This window comes from Triturus cristatus, chromosome 3_1 (assembly GCF_964204655.1).
Source record: "Triturus cristatus chromosome 3_1, aTriCri1.1, whole genome shotgun sequence".
NCBI classification, from domain to species: Eukaryota; Metazoa; Chordata; class Amphibia; order Caudata; family Salamandridae; genus Triturus; species Triturus cristatus.
In genome coordinates, this window is record NC_140583.1 from 951,485,619 (window position 1) to 951,500,186 (window position 14,568).

The following is a 14,568-nucleotide window of genomic DNA, read 5'->3' on the forward strand; positions in this document are numbered from 1 at the left end:
TCCAGATGGACAGTAATGTTGATTTTTTAAAGTTTAATATTTTGACTGTAAATTAATTAACCCCGGGCGTAGCACTACGCTTCGCCCACGTAGTGTACGTAGCGCTGCCTGCTTCGCACTTTCCGAAGTAGGCGAAGCAGGGCAGCGCTACGCACATGCCGAGGGCGAAGCGTAGCTGCTTGCCACCCGCCACCCACCTCCCGCCCGCCCTTCTTTTAAATAATATGAGCAATGAAAAATAAAGTAAAGTAAGTCGAATTACCCGTAAGCGCGGCGTCTCCGGGGCTCCCTCTTTCTGTTTCTAATTTCTTCTGGCAAATGCGCATGCGCGGACACCCGCGCATGCGCATTTCTCGCGAGAAATGCGCATGCGCGGGCGTCCGCGCATGCGCATTTGCCAGAAGAAATTAGAAACTGAAAGAGGGAGCCCCGGAGACGCCGCGCTTACGGGTAAGTCCACTTACTTTACTTTATTTTTCATTGCTTATATTATTTAAAAGAATGGCGGGTGGGAGGTGGGTGGCACGTAGTGGGGCTACGCGAAGCGCGTAGTGTGCGTAGATTTGGGCACACTACGTGCTGCTTCACGTAGCCCCACTACGCCCACTACGCCCACCCTTAAAATTAATCTTGGATGTGAATTATCCATTTTTGATCTAAAATAAGTGTCTTACGAGTCAATTTCCTGCCCGAAATTGGTCAACATAGAAGCTTCTGTATAGGAGGTAAAGTCTGTATTTTTGAACCAAAACAAGTGTGTTTAGAGTCATATACCAGCCCGAAATCTGTCAAAATAGAATCTTCGGAGTAGTAGGAAAAGTCTATAAAAATGTCAATTTTGTTCAATGGAAGGCTTCAAAAAGTGGTTATTCAACATGAGGCATAATCCAATTGATATTTTGAATACATTTTTGTACAATCCAAAAAATCAATTTTCTGATGTATAACTATGACCCCGTAGCTGTCGAACTTTCTCCAGATGGACAGTAATGGTGATTTTTGAATGTTTAATATTTTGACTGTAAATGACTCTTGGATGTGAATTATCCATTTTTGAACTAAAATAAGTGTCTTAAGAGTCAATTTCCTGCCCGAAATTGGTCAACATAGAAGCTTCTGTTTAGGAGGTAAAGTCTGTAAGAATGGCAATTTTGATCACTGTGAGGATTTAAAAAGGGGTTATTAAACAAGAGGCACGATCCAATTGAGATTTTGAATCCATTTTTGTACTGTCCAAAAAATGCATTTTCTGATGAAAATCGATGACTCTGAACCTCACAGACTTTCTGCAGATGGTCAGTAATGTTGATTTTTGAATGTTTAACTTTTGACTGTAAATGACTATTGGATCTGAATTATCACTTTTTGAACCAAAACAAGTGTGTTTAGAGTCATATACCAACCCGAAATCTGTCAAAAGAGAATCTTCGGAGTAGGAGGAAAAGTCCGTAAAATTGGCAATTTTGGTCACTGCGAGGCCTAAAAAAGTGGTTTGTTCAACATTGGCATGATCCAATTGACATTTTGAATAATTTTTTGTATAGTCCCCAAAATCAATTTTCGGATGAAAAATTATTACCCCAAACTTGTCTAACTTTCTCCAGAAGGTAAGTAATCTTGATTTTTGAATGTTTAATCTTTTGACTGAAAATGACTGTTGTATGTGCATTATCACTTTTGGAACTGAAATAAGTGTGTTTAGAGTTATTTCCCTGCCTAAAATCGATCAAAATAGATGCTTCTGAGTAGTAGGAAAAGTCTGTAAAAATGTCAATTTTGGTCAATGGGAGGTTTCAAAAAGTGGGTATTCAACATGAGGCATGATCCAATTGACATTTTGAATATTAATTTTCTGATGAAAATCGATGACTCTGAACCTCACGGACTTTCTCCAGATGGTCAGTAATGGTGATTTTTGAATGTCTAATATTTTGACAGTAAATGACTTTTCAATGTGAATTATCACTTTTGGAACTAAAATAAGTGTGTTTCATTTTCCTGCCCGAAATCGATCAAAATAGAAGCTTCTAAGTAGTAGGAAAAGTGTCTATAAACTTCAATTTTGGTCAATGGGAGGCTTCAAAAAGTGGATATTCAACATGAGGCATGATCCAATTGACATTTTGAATAATTTTTTGTACACTCCAAAAAATCAATTTTCTGATATATAACGATGACCCCGTAGCTGTCGAACTTTCTCCAGATGGTCAGTAATTGTGATTTTTGAATGTTTAATATTTTGACTGTATATGACTGTTGAATGTGATTTATGAATTTTTGAACTAAAATAAGTGTCTTAAGAGTCAATTTCCTGCCCGAAATTGGTCAACATAGAAGCTTCTGTATAGGAGGTAAAGTCTGTATTTTTGAACCAAAACAAGTGTGTTTAGAGTCATATACCAGCCCGAAATCTGTCAAAATAGAATCTTCGGAGTAGTAGGAAAAGTCTATAAAAATGTCAATTTTGTTCAATGGAAGGCTTCAAAAAGTGGTTATTCAACATGAGGCATGATCCAATTGACATCTTTCATACATTTTTGTACAATCCAAAAAATCAATTTTCTGATGTATAACTATGACCCCGTAGCTGTCGAACTTTCTCCAGATGGACAGTAATGGTGATTTTTGAATGTTTAATATTTTGACTGTAAATGACTCTTGGATGTGAATTATCCATTTTTGAACTAAAATAAGTGTCTTAAGAGTCAATTTCCTGCCCGAAATTGGTCAACATAGAAGCTTCTGTTTAGGAGGTAAAGTCTGTAACAATGGCAATTTTGATCACTGTGAGGATTTAAAAAGGGGTTATTAAACATGAGGCACGATCCAATTGAGATTTTGAATCCTGTTTTGTACTGTCCAAAAAATGCATTTTCTGATGAAAATCGATGACTCTGAACCTCACAGACTTTCTCCAGATGGTCAGTAATATTGATTTTTGAATGTTTAACTTTTGACTGTAAATGACTATTGGATGTGAATTATCACTTTTTGAACCAAAGCAAGTGTGTTTAGAGTCATATACCAGCCCGAAATCTGTCAAAATAGAATCTTCGGAGTAGGGGGAAAAGTCCGTAAAATTGGCAATTTTGGTCACTGCGAGGCCTAAAAAAGTGTTTTGTTCAACATTGGCATGATCCAATTGACATTTTGAATTAATTTTTGTATAGACCACAAAATCAATTTTCGGATGAAAAACTCTTTCCCCAAACTTGTCTAACTTTCTCCAGATGGTAAGTAATCTTGATTTTTGAATGTTTAATCTTTTGACTGTAATTGACTGTTGGATGTGATTTACCACATTTGGATTAAAAATAAGTGTGCTTAGAGCCATTTTCCTGCCCAAAATCGATCAAAATAGAAGCTTCTGAGTAGTAGGAAAAGTCTGTAAAAATTTCAATTTTGGTCAATGGAAGGCTTCAAAAAGTGGTTATTCAACATGAGGCATGATCCAATTGACATTTTTAATAATTTTTTGTACAATCCAAAAAATCAATTTTCTGATGTATAACTATGACCCCGTAGCTGTCGAACTTTCTCCAGATGGACAGTAATGTTGATTTTTGAAAGTTTAATATTTTGACTGTAAATTAATCTTGGATGTGAATTATCCATTTTTGATCTAAAATAAGTGTCTTAAGAGTCAATTTCCTCCCCCCGAAATTGGTCAACATAGAAGCTTCTGTATAGGAGGTAAAGTCTGTATTTTTGAACCAAAACAAGTGTGTTTAGAGTCAAATACCAGCCCGAAATCTGTCAAAATAGAATCTTCGGAGTAGTAGGAAAAGTCTATAAAAATGTCAATTTTGTTCAATGGAAGGCTTCAAAAAGTGGTTATTCAACATGAGGCATGATCCAATTGACATTTTGAATACATTTTTGTACAATCCAAAAAATCAATTTTCGGATGTATAACTATGACCCCGTAGCTGTCGAACTTTCTCCAGCTGGACAGTAATGGTGATTTTTGAATTTTTAATATTTTGACTGTAAATGACTCTTGGATGTGAATTATCCATTTTTGAACTAAAATAAGTGTCTTAAGAGTCAATTTCCTGCCCGAAATTGGTCAACATAGAAGCTTCTGTTTAGGAGGTAAAGTCTGTAAGAATGGCAATTTTGATCACTGTGAGGATTTAAAAAGGGGTTATTAAACATGAGGCACGATCCAATTGAGATTTTGAATCCATTTTTGTACTGTCCAAAAAATGCATTTTCTGATGAAAATCGATGACTCTGAACCTCACAGACTTTCTCCAGATGGTCAGTAATGTTGATTTTTGAATGTTTAACTTTTGACTGTAAATGATTATTAGATCTGAATTATCACTTTTTGAACCAAAACAAGTGTGTTTAGAGTCATATACCAACCCGAAATCTGTCAAAAGAGAATCTTCGGAGTAGGAGGAAAAGTCCGTAAAATTGGCAATTTTGGTCACTGCGAGGCCTAAAAAAGTGGTTTGTTCAACATTGGCATGATCCAATTGACATTTTGAATAATTTTTTGTATAGTCCCCAAAATCAATTTTCGGATGAAAAATTATTACCCCAAACTTGTCTAACTTTCTCCAGATGGTAAGTAATCTTGATTTTTGAATGTTTAATCTTTTGACTGTAAATGACTGTTGTATGTGCATTATCACTTTTGGAACTGAAATAAGTGTGTTTAGAGTTATTTCCCTGCCTAAAATCGATCAAAATAGATGCTTCTGAGTAGTAGGAAAAGTCTGTAAAAATGTCAATTTTGGTCAATGGGAGGTTTCAAAAAGTGGGTATTCAACATGAGGCATGATCCAAGTGACATTTTGAATATTAATTTTCTGATGAAAATCGATGACTCTGAACCTCACGGACTTTCTCCAGATGGTCAGTAATGGTGATTTTTGAATGTCTAATATTTTGACTGTAAATGACTTTTCAATGTGAATTATCACTTTTGGAACTAAAATAAGTGTGTTTCATTTTCCTGCCCGAAATCTATCAAAATAGAAGCTTCTAAGTAGTAGAAAAAGAGTCTATAAACTTCAATTTTGGTCAATGGGAGGCTTCAAAAAGTGGTTATTCAACATGAGGCATGATCCAATTGACATTTTGAATAATTTTTTGTACACTCCAAAAAATCAATTTTCTGATATATAACGATGACCCCGTAGCTGTCGAACTTTCTCCAGATGGTCAGTAATTGTGATTTTTGAATGTTTAATATTTTGACTGTATATGACTGTTGAATGTGATTTATGAATTTTTGAACTAAAATAAGTGTCTTAAGAGTCAATTTCCTGCCCGAAATTGGTCAACATAGAAGCTTCTGTATAGGAGGTAAAGTCTGTATTTTTGAACCAAAACAAGTGTGTTTAGAGTCATATACCAGCCCGAAATCTGTCAAAATAGAATCTTCGGAGTAGTAGGAAAAGTCTATAAAAATGTCAATTTTGTTCAATGGAAGGCTTCAAAAAGTGGTTATTCAACATGAGGCATGATCCAATTGACATTTTGAATACATTTTTGTACAATCCAAAAAATCAATTTTCTGATGTATAACTATGACCCCGTAGCTGTCGAACTTTCTCCAGATGGACAGTAATGGTGATTTTTGAATGTTTAATATTTTGACTGTAAATGACTCTTGGATGTGAATTATCCATTTTTGAACTAAAATAAGTGTCTTAAGAGTCAATTTCCTGCCCGAAATTGGTCAACATAGAAGCTTCTGTTTAGGAGGTAAAGTCTGTAAGAATGGCAATTTTGATCACTGTGAGGATTTAAAAAGGGGTTATTAAACATGAGGCACGATCCAATTGAGATTTTGAATCCTTTTTTGTACTGTCCAAAAAATGCATTTTCTGATGAAAATCGATGACTCTGAACCTCACAGACTTTCTCCAGATGGTCAGTAATATTGATTTTTGAATGTTTAACTTTTGACTGTAAATGACTATTGGATGTGAATGATCACTTTTTGAACCAAAGCAAGTGTGTTTAGAGTCATATACCAGCCCGAAATCTGTCAAAATAGAATCTTCGGAGTAGGGGGAAAAGTCCGTAAAATTGGCAATTTTGGTCACTGCGAGGCCTAAAAAAGTGGTTTGTTCAACATTGGCATGATCCAATTGACATTTTGAATTAATTATTTGTATAGACCACAAAATCAATTTTCGGATGAAAAACTCTTTCCCCAAACTTGTCTAACTTTCTCCAGATGGTAAGTAATCTTGATTTTTGAATGTTTAATCTTTTGACTGTAATTGACTGTTGGATGTGATTTACCACATTTGGATTAAAAATAAGTGTGCTTAGAGCCATTTTCCTGCCCAAAATCGATCAAAATAGAAGCTTCTGAGTAGTAGGAAAAGTCTGTAAAAATTTCAATTTTGGTCAATGGAAGGCTTCAAAAAGTGGTTATTTAACACGAGGCATGATCCAATTGACATTTTTAATAATTTTTTGTACAATCCAAAAAATCAATTTTCTGATGTATAACTATGACCCCGTAGCTGTCGAACTTTCTCCAGATGGACAGTAATGTTGATTTTTGAAAGTTTAATATTTTGACTGTAAATTAATCTTGGATGTGAATTATCCATTTTTGATCTAAAATAAGTGTCTTAAGAGTCAATTTCCTGCCCGAAATTGGTCAACATAGAAGCTTCTGTTTAGGAGGTAAAGTCTGTAAGAATGGCAATTTTGATCACTGTGAGGATTTAAAAAGGGGTTATTAAACATGAGGCACGATCCAATTGAGATTTTGAATCCATTTTTGTACTGTCCAAAAAATGCATTTTCTGATGAAAATCGATGACTCTGAACCTCACAGACTTTCTCCAGATGGTCAGTAATGTTGATTTTTGAATGTTTAACTTTTGACTGTAAATGACTATTGGATCTGAATTATCACTTTTTGAACCAAAGCAAGTGTGTTTAGAGTCATATACCAGCCCGAAATCTGTCAAAATAGAATCTTCGGAGTAGGGGGAAAAGTCCGTAAAATTGGCAATTTTGGTCACTGCGAGGCCTAAAAAAGTGGTTTGTTCAACATTGGCATGATCCAATTGACATTTTGAATTAATTTTTGTATAGACCACAAAATCAATTTTCGGATGAAAAACTCTTTCCCCAAACTTGTCTAACTTTCTCCAGATGGTAAGTAATCTTGATTTTTGAATGTTTAATCTTTTGACTGTAATTGACTGTTGGATGTGATTTACCACATTTGGATTAAAAATAAGTGTGCTTAGAGCCATTTTCCTGCCCAAAATCGATCAAAATAGAAGCTTCTGAGTAGTAGGAAAAGTCTGTAAAAATTTCAATTTTGGTCAATGGAAGGCTTCAAAAAGTGGTTATTTAATACGAGGCATGATCCAATTGACATTTTGAATACATTTTTGTACAATCCAAAAAATCAATTTTCTGAGGTATAACTATGACCCCGTAGCTGTCGAACTTTCTCCAGATGGACAGTAATGTTGATTTTTTAAAGTTTAATATTTTGACTGTAAATTAATTAACCCCGGGCGTAGCACTACGCTTCGCCCACGTAGTGCTGCCTGCTTCGCACTTTCCGAAGTAGGCGAAGCAGGGCAGCGCTACGCACATGCCGAGGGCGAAGCGTAGCTGCTTGCCACCCGCCACCCACCTCCCGCCCGCCCTTCTTTTAAATAATATGAGCAATGAAAAATAAAGTAAAGTAAGTCGAATTACCCGTAAGCGCGGCGTCTCCGGGGCTCCCTCTTTCTGTTTCTAATTTCTTCTGGCAAATGCGCATGCGCGGACACCCGCGCATGCGCATTTCTCGCGAGAAATGCGCATGCGCGGGCGTCCGCGCATGCGCATTTGCCAGAAGAAATTAGAAACTGAAAGAGGGAGCCCCGGAGACGCCGCGCTTACGGGTAAGTCGACTTACTTTACTTTATTTTTCATTGCTTATATTATTTAAAAGAATGGCGGGTGGGAGGTGGGTGGCACGTAGTGGGGCTACGCGAAGCGCGTAGTGTGCGTAGATTTGGGCACACTACGTGCTGCTTCACGTAGCCCCACTACGCCCACTACGCCCACCCTTAAAATTAATCTTGGATGTGAATTATCCATTTTTGATCTAAAATAAGTGTCTTACGAGTCAATTTCCTGCCCGAAATTGGTCAACATAGAAGCTTCTGTATAGGAGGTAAAGTCTGTATTTTTGAACCAAAACAAGTGTGTTTAGAGTCATATACCAGCCCGAAATCTGTCAAAATAGAATCTTCGGAGTAGTAGGAAAAGTCTATAAAAATGTCAATTTTGTTCAATGGAAGGCTTCAAAAAGTGGTTATTCAACATGAGGCATAATCCAATTGATATTTTGAATACATTTTTGTACAATCCAAAAAATCAATTTTCTGATGTATAACTATGACCCCGTAGCTGTCGAACTTTCTCCAGATGGACAGTAATGGTGATTTTTGAATGTTTAATATTTTGACTGTAAATGACTCTTGGATGTGAATTATCCATTTTTGAACTAAAATAAGTGTCTTAAGAGTCAATTTCCTGCCCGAAATTGGTCAACATAGAAGCTTCTGTTTAGGAGGTAAAGTCTGTAAGAATGGCAATTTTGATCACTGTGAGGATTTAAAAAGGGGTTATTAAACAAGAGGCACGATCCAATTGAGATTTTGAATCCATTTTTGTACTGTCCAAAAAATGCATTTTCTGATGAAAATCGATGACTCTGAACCTCACAGACTTTCTGCAGATGGTCAGTAATGTTGATTTTTGAATGTTTAACTTTTGACTGTAAATGACTATTGGATCTGAATTATCACTTTTTGAACCAAAACAAGTGTGTTTAGAGTCATATACCAACCCGAAATCTGTCAAAAGAGAATCTTCGGAGTAGGAGGAAAAGTCCGTAAAATTGGCAATTTTGGTCACTGCGAGGCCTAAAAAAGTGGTTTGTTCAACATTGGCATGATCCAATTGACATTTTGAATAATTTTTTGTATAGTCCCCAAAATCAATTTTCGGCTGAAAAATTATTACCCCAAACTTGTCTAACTTTCTCCAGAAGGTAAGTAATCTTGATTTTTGAATGTTTAATCTTTTGACTGAAAATGACTGTTGTATGTGCATTATCACTTTTGGAACTGAAATAAGTGTGTTTAGAGTTATTTCCCTGCCTAAAATCGATCAAAATAGATGCTTCTGAGTAGTAGGAAAAGTCTGTAAAAATGTCAATTTTGGTCAATGGGAGGTTTCAAAAAGTGGGTATTCAACATGAGGCATGATCCAATTGACATTTTGAATATTAATTTTCTGATGAAAATCGATGACTCTGAACCTCACGGACTTTCTCCAGATGGTCAGTAATGGTGATTTTTGAATGTCTAATATTTTGACAGTAAATGACTTTTCAATGTGAATTATCACTTTTGGAACTAAAATAAGTGTGTTTCATTTTCCTGCCCGAAATCGATCAAAATAGAAGCTTCTAAGTAGTAGAAAAAGTGTCTATAAACTTCAATTTTGGTCAATGGGAGGCTTCAAAAAGTGGTTATTCAACATGAGGCATGATCCAATTGACATTTTGAATAATTTTTTGTACACTCCAAAAAATCAATTTTCTGATATATAACGATGACCCCGTAGCTGTCGAACTTTCTCCAGATGGTCAGTAATTGTGATTTTTGAATGTTTAATATTTTGACTGTATATGACTGTTGAATGTTATTTATGAATTTTTGAACTAAAATAAGTGTCTTAAGAGTCAATTTCCTGCCCGAAATTGGTCAACATAGAAGCTTCTGTATAGGAGGTAAAGTCTGTATTTTTGAACCAAAACAAGTGTGTTTAGAGTCATATACCAGCCCGAAATCTGTCAAAATAGATTCTTCGGAGTAGTAGGAAAAGTCTATAAAAATGTCAATTTTGTTCAATGGAAGGCTTCAAAAAGTGGTTATTCAACATGAGGCATGATCCAATTGACATTTTGAATACATTTTTGTACAATCCAAAAAATCAATTTTCTGATGTATAACTATGACCCCGTAGCTGTCGAACTTTCTCCAGATGGACAGTAATGGTGATTTTTGAATGTTTAATATTTTGACTGTAAATGACTCTTGGATGTGAATTATCCATTTTTGAACTAAAATAAGTGTCTTAAGAGTCAATTTCCTGCCCAAAATTGGTCAACATAGAAGCTTCTGTTTAGGAGGTAAAGTCTGTAAGAATGGCAATTTTGATCACTGTGAGGATTTAAAAAGGGGTTATTAAACATGAGGCACGATCCAATTGAGATTTTGAATCCTTTTTTGTACTGTCCAAAAAATGCATTTTCTGATGAAAATCGATGACTCTGAACCTCACAGACTTTCTCCAGATGGTCAGTAATATTGATTTTTGAATGTTTAACTTTTGACTGTAAATGACTATTGGATGTGAATTATCACTTTTTGAACCAAAGCAAGTGTGTTTAGAGTCATATACCAGCCCGAAATCTGTCAAAATAGAATCTTCGGAGTAGGGGGAAAAGTCCGTAAAATTGGCAATTTTGGTCACTGCGAGGCCTAAAAAAGTGGTTTGTTCAACTTTGGCATGATCCAATTGACATTTTGAATACATTTTTGTATAGACCACAAAATCAATTTTCGGATGAAAAACTCTTTCCCCAAACTTGTCTAACTTTCTCCAGATGGTAAGTAATCTTGATTTTTGAATGTTTAATCTTTTGACTGTAATTGACTGTTGGATGTGATTTACCATATTTGGATTAAAAATAAGTGTGCTTAGAGCCATTTTCCTGCCCAAAATCGATCAAAATAGAAGCTTCTGAGTAGTAGGAAAAGTCTGTAAAAATTTTAATTTTGGTCAATGGAAGGCTTCAAAAAGTGGTTATTCAACATGAAGCATGATCCAATTGACATTTTTAATAATTTTTTGTACAATCCAAAAAATCAATTTTCTGATGTATAACTATGACCCCGTAGCTGTCGAACTTTCTCCAGATGGACAGTAATGTTGATTTTTTAAAGTTTAATATTTTGACTGTAAATTAATCTTGGATGTGAATTATCCATTTTTGATCTAAAATAAGTGTCTTAAGAGTCAATTTCCTGCCCGAAATTGGTCAACATAGAAGCTTCTGTATAGGAGGTAAAGTCTGTATTTTTGAACCAAAACAAGTGTGGTTAGAGTCATATACCAGCCCGAAATCTGTCAAAATAGAATCTTCGGAGTAGTAGGAAAAGTCTATAAAAATGTCAATTTTGTTCAATGGAAGGCTTCAAAAAGTGGTTATTCAACATGAGGCATGATCCAATTGACATTTTGAATACATTTTTGTACAATCCAAAAAATCAATTTTCGGATGTATAACTATGACCCCGTAGCTGTCGAACTTTCTCCAGATGGACAGTAATGGTGATTTTTGAATTTTTAATATTTTGACTGTAAATGACTCTTGGATGTGAATTATCCATTTTTGAACTAAAATAAGTGTCTTAAGAGTCAATTTCCTGCCCGAAATTGGTCAACATAGAAGCTTCTGTTTAGGAGGTAAAGTCTGTAACAATGGCAATTTTGATCACTGTGAGGATTTAAAAAGGGGTTATTAAACATGAGGCACGATCCAATTGAGATTTTGAATCCATTTTTGTACTGTCCAAAAAATGCATTTTCTGATGAAAATCGATGACTCTGAACCTCACAGACTTTCTCCAGATGGTCAGTAATGTTGATTTTTGAATGTTTAACTTTTGACTGTAAATGACTATTAGATCTGAATTATCACTTTTTGAACCAAAACAAGTGTGTTTAGAGTCATATACCAGCCCGAAATCTGTCAAAAGAGAATCTTCGGAGTAGGAGGAAAAGTCCGTAAAATTGGCAATTTTGGTCACTGCGAGGCCTAAAAAAGTGGTTTGTTCAACATTGGCATGATCCAATTGACATTTTGAATAATTTTTTGTATAGTCCCCAAAATCAATTTTCGGATGAAAAATTATTACCCCAAACTTGTCTAACTTTCTCCAGAAGGTAAGTAATCTTGATTTTTGAATGTTTAATCTTTTGACTGTAAATGACTGTTGTATGTGCATTATCACTTTTGGAACTGAAATAAGTGTGTTTAGAGTTATTTCCCTGCCTAAAATAGATGCTTCTGAGTAGTAGGAAAAGTCTGTAAAAATGTCAATTTTGGTCAATGGGAGGTTTCAAAAAGTGGGTATTCAACATGAGGCATGATCCAAGTGACATTTTGAATATTAATTTTCTGATGAAAATCGATGACTCTGAACCTCACGGACTTTCTCCAGATGGTCAGTAATGGTGATTTTTGAATGTCTAATATTTTGACTGTAAATGACTTTTCAATGTGAATTATCACTTTTGGAACTAAAATAAGTGTGTTTCATTTTCCTGCCCGAAATCTATCAAAATAGAAGCTTCTAAGTAGTAGAAAAAGAGTCTATAAACTTCAATTTTGGTCAATGGGAGGCTTCAAAAAGTGGTTATTCAACATGAGGCATGATCCAATTGACATTTTGAATAATTTTTTGTACACTCCAAAAAATCAATTTTCTGATATATAACGATGACCCCGTAGCTGTCGAACTTTCTCCAGATGGTCAGTAATTGTGATTTTTGAATGTTTAATATTTTGACTGTATATGACTGTTGAATGTGATTTATGAATTTTTGAACTAAAATAAGTGTCTTAAGAGTCAATTTCCTGCCCGAAATTGGTCAACATAGAAGCTTCTGTATAGGAGGTAAAGTCTGTATTTTTGAACCAAAACAAGTGTGTTTAGAGTCATATACCAGCCCGAAATCTGTCAAAATAGAATCTTCGGAGTAGTAGGAAAAGTCTATAAAAATGTCAATTTTGTTCAATGGAAGGCTTCAAAAAGTGGTTATTCAACATGAGGCATGATCCAATTGACATTTTGAATACATTTTTGTACAATCCAAAAAATCAATTTTCTGATGTATAACTATGACCCCGTAGCTGTCGAACTTTCTCCAGATGGACAGTAATGGTGATTTTTGAATGTTTAATATTTTGACTGTAAATGACTCTTGGATGTGAATTATCCATTTTTGAACTAAAATAAGTGTCTTAAGAGTCAATTTCCTGCCCGAAATTGGTCAACATAGAAGCTTCTGTTTAGGAGGTAAAGTCTGTAAGAATGGCAATTTTGATCACTGTGAGGATTTAAAAAGGGGTTATTAAACATGAGGCACGATCCAATTGAGATTTTGAATCCTTTTTTGTACTGTCCAAAAAATGCATTTTCTGATGAAAATCGATGACTCTGAACCTCACAGACTTTCTCCAGATGGTCAGTAATATTGATTTTTGAATGTTTAACTTTTGACTGTAAATGACTATTGGATGTGAATGATCACTTTTTGAACCAAAGCAAGTGTGTTTAGAGTCATATACCAGCCCGAAATCTGTCAAAATAGAATCTTCGGAGTAGGGGGAAAAGTCCGTAAAATTGGCAATTTTGGTCACTGCGAGGCCTAAAAAAGTGGTTTGTTCAACATTGGCATGATCCAATTGACATTTTGAATTAATTATTTGTATAGACCACAAAATCAATTTTCGGATGAAAAACTCTTTCCCCAAACTTGTCTAACTTTCTCCAGATGGTAAGTAATCTTGATTTTTGAATGTTTAATCTTTTGACTGTAATTGACTGTTGGATGTGATTTACCACATTTGGATTAAAAATAAGTGTGCTTAGAGCCATTTTCCTGCCCAAAATCGATCAAAATAGAAGCTTCTGAGTAGTAGGAAAAGTCTGTAAAAATTTCAATTTTGGTCAATGGAAGGCTTCAAAAAGTGGTTATTTAACACGAGGCATGATCCAATTGACATTTTTAATAATTTTTTGTACAATCCAAAAAATCAATTTTCTGATGTATAACTATGACCCCGTAGCTGTCGAACTTTCTCCAGATGGACAGTAATGTTGATTTTTGAAAGTTTAATATTTTGACTGTAAATTAATCTTGGATGTGAATTATCCATTTTTGATCTAAAATAAGTGTCTTAAGAGTCAATTTCCTGCCCGAAATTGGTCAACATAGAAGCTTCTATTTAGGAGGTAAAGTCTGTAAGAATGGCAATTTTGATCACTGTGAGGATTTAAAAAGGGGTTATTAAACATGAGGCACGATCCAATTGAGATTTTGAATCCATTTTTGTACTGTCCAAAAAATGCATTTTCTGATGAAAATCGATGACTCTGAACCTCACAGACTTTCTCCAGATGGTCAGTAATGTTGATTTTTGAATGTTTAACTTTTGACTGTAAATGACTATTGGATCTGAATTATCACTTTTTGAACCAAAGCAAGTGTGTTTAGAGTCATATACCAGCCCGAAATCTGTCAAAATAGAATCTTCGGAGTAGGGGGAAAAGTCCGTAAAATTGGCAATTTTGGTCACTGCGAGGCCTAAAAAAGTGGTTTGTTCAACATTGGCATGATCCAATTGACATTTTGAATTAATTTTTGTATAGACCACAAAATCAATTTTCGGATGAAAAACTCTTTCCCCAAACTTGTCTAACTTTCTCCAGATGGTAA